Here is a 6,000-nt window from a genome sequence, read left to right as displayed (position 1 = left end):
TGCAGACAGAACAGTGTAACAGTGTATACATAATAAATAAATCTTTAAAAAAAAAAAAAAAAAAAAGAACCACAAAAGAAAAGATCACATAATGTGAAACCCTAAACTCTGTTATGCAGGAGACTAGAGTAATAAACAATATAGTCACACTGTGAAATAATCTACAACAGAGAAAATGAACACCTACCCACTGCAATATGGATGAGTTTTAGTAATATGTAAACTAAGCGAAGGCATAAAAACGGGAGTTCTGTGGGCCGGTGTAACCCACACCCCTGGGCGCAGGAGGCCAGGAACAGGGCTGTTTACACTCAGATGCTCTTCTGCCATCACAGGGTTGTTTGGATGGGGACTTAGCCGGGCCTCTCCCACCGGGGACTAGAGTGGGTACAGGGGGACTGTCAGCACAGGACAACTCGTACTGTTTCCCCTTCAACCCTTACCTCAAAGTGAAGGAGTTACCGAATGTTCCACAAAAGAACAATAAGATTTTTTAGCAAAAACAAAAAATGACCAAGAACGTCAAGGAGCTGATGGCACGGATTCTTCTGCCTGTGTCTTTACCATATAGTAGAGAAGCTAAAGAAATTTGTAGTGCTTACGGAGTATAACTGTGCTTTCAGTAGTGAAGTGGTTACGAAATCTAACAAATAAGCACAACCTGCCGCTCAAAGTAAATAGCTATATATAGGGTCCATATATGTGCATGTATGTATATATATGAAGCAAAGAGAAATAAATTATATTCATTGATATGTAGTATTTCTTGTGGGATTCACGGACTGAGAGTTCTAAAACATGACACAAATTTCCTTTTATATCGGCCATTTTATGAAAATATTTAACACATGTGACTTCCTTTAATTTGCTTAGCGCCTGGCAGTCTTTGTAAGTTTAAATTTTTCTAATATAAATTTACCTGGGGATTTGGGTTCTGAAACATGAAATCTCCTTGGTCAATAATAAAATGGAGAATTAGGTATAGAAGGGTGTATTTAAAGGGAAAATTATGTCCGGCAGGCAATAAAGGGCTTGCTTTGTTTTTAAATGGATGAGAGAGGGGTTTAGTCTAAGAATTTAGATCCCACTACACAAGGAAATAAGGGAGCTCTCTCTCTCTCTCTCTCTCTGGTGGGGGGGTGTCATCATATGACACCTGGGAAATCGGGTTCTCCTCTTGGGTTTCTTAGTTTTATTAATAGAAGGGACATGGACAGGAGTCCCAGCACATACAGAAGCCCGAGGACAAGTCTTAGAGTCAAGAAGGAGAAGCCCAGGGCAGGCCAGCTGTGCATCTCCTGGCTGCCCGGAAGGGAGGGCTGTGGAGGAGAGGCAGAAGAAAAACCTAAGCTGCTTGAGATAAAGCATTGGAGGTCAGCCACCTGGAGTCCAGCATCACACTCAGGAGGCAGGTGGTAGACCTTAAGGAAGCCCAAAGCTGTGTTTAGGGAGTTTAAAATTAATTCTATGCTCTGGCCAGTGTCACAAAGGAAAGGATGGGAGAGAAGAAACAAATAGTTGTGCATTCTATGTCAGGAGGTCCCTGAGCTGTCTGACAGTTTGGCTGACTAGTCGGGACTGCCCTGGTTGGGGGATGGAGGAGTCTGGAAAGAAAAAAACAAAACCTTGTCTAAGGTGAATGGCCTTCTAGAGGTCCCTGACCTAACAAAGCTAGATTAACCCTTAAGACTGAAGGGAGACAAGGGACTGCCTCTGCCTACAGGTGAACCCTGCTCTGGACACCGCCAGGCCCCGGAACTCTTCTGTGCAATGGACTCTGTGGGTTATAATGAAAAAGTGTAGAAAGCGCCCTAAAATTATTTTAGGGAGCTGAGGAGTACACAGCCAATAGTTTTCAAAGAAGGAGACGAGTCATTGCTGCCATCCCTGTCTGCACCCTCCCTCTGCAGACACCCCAGGAAGGCCGGATCACTTAACCTAGACTCTTACTGTTTCGTTCATTTGTTTCAGTTCTAGGGTTGGAAAGGAGGGCTTACGTGGGAGGCCAGGGCTTTAACCCTAAAATGCACTCTACACACACACACACACACACACACACACGCTCTCTCTCTCTCTCTCTCTCTCTCTCTCTCTCTCTCTCTCTCTCTCTCTCTCTCTCTCTCTCTCATCCCTGGCCTTACAAATGTTTCTTTTATGTAGAACCCCAATACACTAACTCTTACAGTGAATTCATTCTTTGAAAGTGTTAGGCTTTTGAGAGAATGAAGTGTGACCACCCAGAAAGATGCTGATATCAACTCTCCGAAGGGTTCCAAGCCGAATGATTATGGCGGGTGTGTGGCCAGCCTGCACTGCCTCCATGTTGCAGGATTCGCTCTGAGAGAGTACTGCACATGCTCCCCTGTGACATCAGGCCCTCTTTTCTTCCAGGCAATGGTCCAGTGCGCATTTTGGATTTCTTTTGCACCCATTGGAACCTCTGCCTCTTACTTCACAGGCTATATTCTGCACTTATATATGAATATATTTTTAAACATTAACACAGCTATTGGTCTAGGCCAAAACTGGACTGCAGTATTTGTGGCCATGAGTAACGTAGTGGAGAACGTAACAAGGATGGGTGCAGACCATTTGTCTCCAAGGTGCTGGAGGCTCCCTGAGGAGCCGGGCTCCAGTTCCCTTTTGGCATGTGGAGGATTTCTGTACTGTGTTCATGAGCACATGCATTTCCTTAATGCTTGAGTTCTCTTAAAGCGCTGTATTGGTTATAACTCATAACAATTCCACTCACTTTGTGATATTTTCCTTTATTTCTACATTTATTCTGTGTGTGTGTGTGTGTGTGTGTGTGTGTGTGTGTGTGTGTGTGTGTGTGTACCCCTGTAGAAGAAAGTCTGCCCTATCACCATTCCCTCACCATTCCTTCCCCCATGCTCTCAGGAGCTGTCAATTTACTTGTCTCTATGGATCTGTCTCTTCTGGACATTTCCAAGCCCAGAATTAGACAATTTGCTTTGACTTCTTTGCCTTCCTGTCTTCAAGGTTCAGCCATTCAGCATACATATAAACAAATGAAAATAAATAGGGAGCTGGAAAGATGGCTCAGAGGTTAAGAGCACTAGCTACTCTTCCAGAGTTCAATTCCCAGCAACCACATGGTGGCTCACAATGAGGTTTGGTGTCCTCTTCTGGATTATAGCCATATATGCCAGAACACTGTGCACACAATAAATGAATATTTAATAAAGAAAGAAAGAAAAGAAACACTCTGGCTGCTAGTCAGTCAGGCTGCAAGATTCCCCTGGCCACCTTGTCTGACTCACTTCTTCCCTCCACAACACCTTACATCCTCTCAGGACCTGTCAATTGCTGGGGCTGGCAACTCTTACAGAGAAAACATCTCATCGTGGTGGCTTACAGTTCAGAGGTTCAGTCCATTATCATCATGGTGGGACATGGCAGCGGGCAGGCAGACGTGGTGTTGGAGAGGAAGCTGCTACATGTTGACATGCAGGCAACAGGAAGTAGACTGTCTCACTGGGCATGGCTTAAGCATATGCAAGACTTCAAAGACAGCTTCCACAGTGACTCGCTTACTCCAACAAGACCACAGCTCCTAATAGCACTATTCCCTTGGGGGCTATTTTCTTTCAAACTACCACAGACACCCTCACTAGCCTGAAACTTACAATCACCCTCCCGCCTACTCTCAAATAGTAGGATTACAGGTATATGCTATCATACCTGGTTGTGAATCTGCCTTTAAAAACAAACAATTCTAGAAGGGGCATTCATTGTCTTTAGCTGTGCACCTATTGTGGACACACTGAGACACCCACCAGGCTCCAGCCAATGGTTCCAAACCAACAGACACAGAAGTCATCCTGTTAAACTCAGTCCTGGGTCTCTGTCCTGGCTGGTTTTGTGTCAACTTTACACAAGCTGGAGCCATCAGAGAGGAAGGAGCCTCAGTTGAGGAAATGCCTCCATGAGATCCAGCTATAAGGCATTTCTCAATTAGTAATCAATGGGGGAGGGCCAGCCCATGGTGGGTGGTGTCATCCCTGAGCTGGTGGTCCTGGGTTCTATAAGAAAGCAGGCTGAGCAAGCCATGAGGAATGTGGTTTGAAAGAAAATGGCCCCCAAAGGGGTGGCACTATTAGGAGGTGTGGCCTGTTGGAGTGGGTGTGATCTTGTAGAAGTGTGTCACTGTGAAGGGGGGCTTTGAGGTCTCATATGTGCTCAGGATACAGCCCAGTAGCTCAGGTCACTTCTTATTGCCTGCAAGACGTAGGACTCTCTGTTGCTTTTCCAGCACCATGTCTGCCTGCACCCTGCCACATCCCACCATGATGATGATGGACTGAACCTCTGAACTGTAAATAAGCTGCCCCAATTAATCGTTATCCTTTATAAGAGTTGCTGTAGTCATGTGTCTCTTCACAGCAATAGAAACCAGAAGACAAGCAGCAAGTCAGTAAGCAGCACACTCCTTGGTCTCTGCATCAGCTCCTGCCTCCAGGTTCCTGCCCTGTCTGAGTTCCTGTCCTGACTTCCTTTGGTGATGAACAGTGATAAACCCTTTGCTTCCCAACTTGCTCTTGGTCATGGGGTTTCATCACAGTAATAGAAGCCCTAACAAAGACAGTCTCAAAAACAAAAACAAAGAGTCCCCATAAAACAACAAAGAGTCATGAATGTGGGAAAGGGGTTGTTGGGAGCAGGAGAATAGTACAGGTTGGTGGGCAATTAAGGGGTGTATACATTAATCACAATACACATTCTACTTGTATGGAATTATCAAAGAACAAACTCAGAAATTAAAAAAAAAACACTCATTAAGATTTAACTTAAAATACACTTTGTAACACTTTCTCTCTTCCAAAATCCAGTCTGGGACCTGATGAAGGACCCAAAAAAAGTCAGCAGCTATGTTCAGGTCCTCAGGCTTTGGGAGAAGGACACCCAAGCAGTAGCTTGAATTAGGAATGTCCCCCATAGGCTCATGTGTTTGAACACTTGGAAAGATAATGGAACATTTAAGATATGGAGGAGTACATCACTGAGGGTGGACTTTGTCCCATTTCTGGCTCCCTCTCTCTATTCCGTGTTTGTGGCTGAGGATGTGATTGGTCTCCCAAGTTTCCTCTCTGGCTGTCAATATTGTCTTCCTCACCATTATGGATTCATCCTCTGGAATCATGAGCCAAAATAAAACCTTTCTTCTCTAAGTTACTCTTGGTCCTAGTGTTTTATCACAGCAACAGAAAAATAACTAATAAACCCCACCCTGAACTCTTCACCTCAAAGAGCCTTGTCTAGTTTTGAGACAGAGCCTAGATTTGTAGCCTAGGCCATTGTCAAACTCATATTAATTCTGCTTAGTATTGGCATTATTTTGTTTGTTTGTTTTTCGGACAGGGTTTCTCTGTGTAGCTTTGGAGCCTGTCCTGGAACTCGCTCTGTAGACCAGGCTGGCTTCGAACTCAGATCCACCTGCCTCTGCCTCCCGAGTGCTGGGATTAAAGGCATTCGACACCCTGCAATGCCACCTCCATTCCACATCACTTTAAACAATTCTCCTGGGGCTGGAGAGATGGCTCAATGTCTTCTCAAGTTAGAAGCCCTGCTTTCCCAGCCATTTCCAGTGAAAGTCAGCCCGCTGTATCAACTCAGGCTCATCTCGATACATCCCTTCCCACTCATGTCACTCTAGCATCTTCTGGGTCAGTTAATACCTACTGCCAGATAGATCCCCGGTTCCCTAACTGTAAACCAAGCCCTTCAGTTACATCCCATACGGGTGTTCACCATCATTTTGTCTCCCATGGTGCCTCCTCTTTTTCTGACCTTTTCCCTTTGGAAATTCTTCTAGAGCATTAATCTAATTAACCTTATCAATAAAAACCTAGAGTCAGATATCAGGGCAATAGCCTGAAATTTCAGAGACTCAGAGGAGTAGCCACAAGTGACCTCTTACCTCTCCCATCCTCCGATCAAAAGGCCCAGATCTTGTTTCCACCCCACCTTATCACTTCC

Source organism: Phodopus roborovskii, unplaced genomic scaffold (assembly GCF_943737965.1).
Source record: "Phodopus roborovskii unplaced genomic scaffold, PHOROB, whole genome shotgun sequence".
NCBI classification, from domain to species: domain Eukaryota; kingdom Metazoa; phylum Chordata; class Mammalia; order Rodentia; family Cricetidae; genus Phodopus; species Phodopus roborovskii.
Note: the sequence above shows the minus strand (reverse complement) of the source record.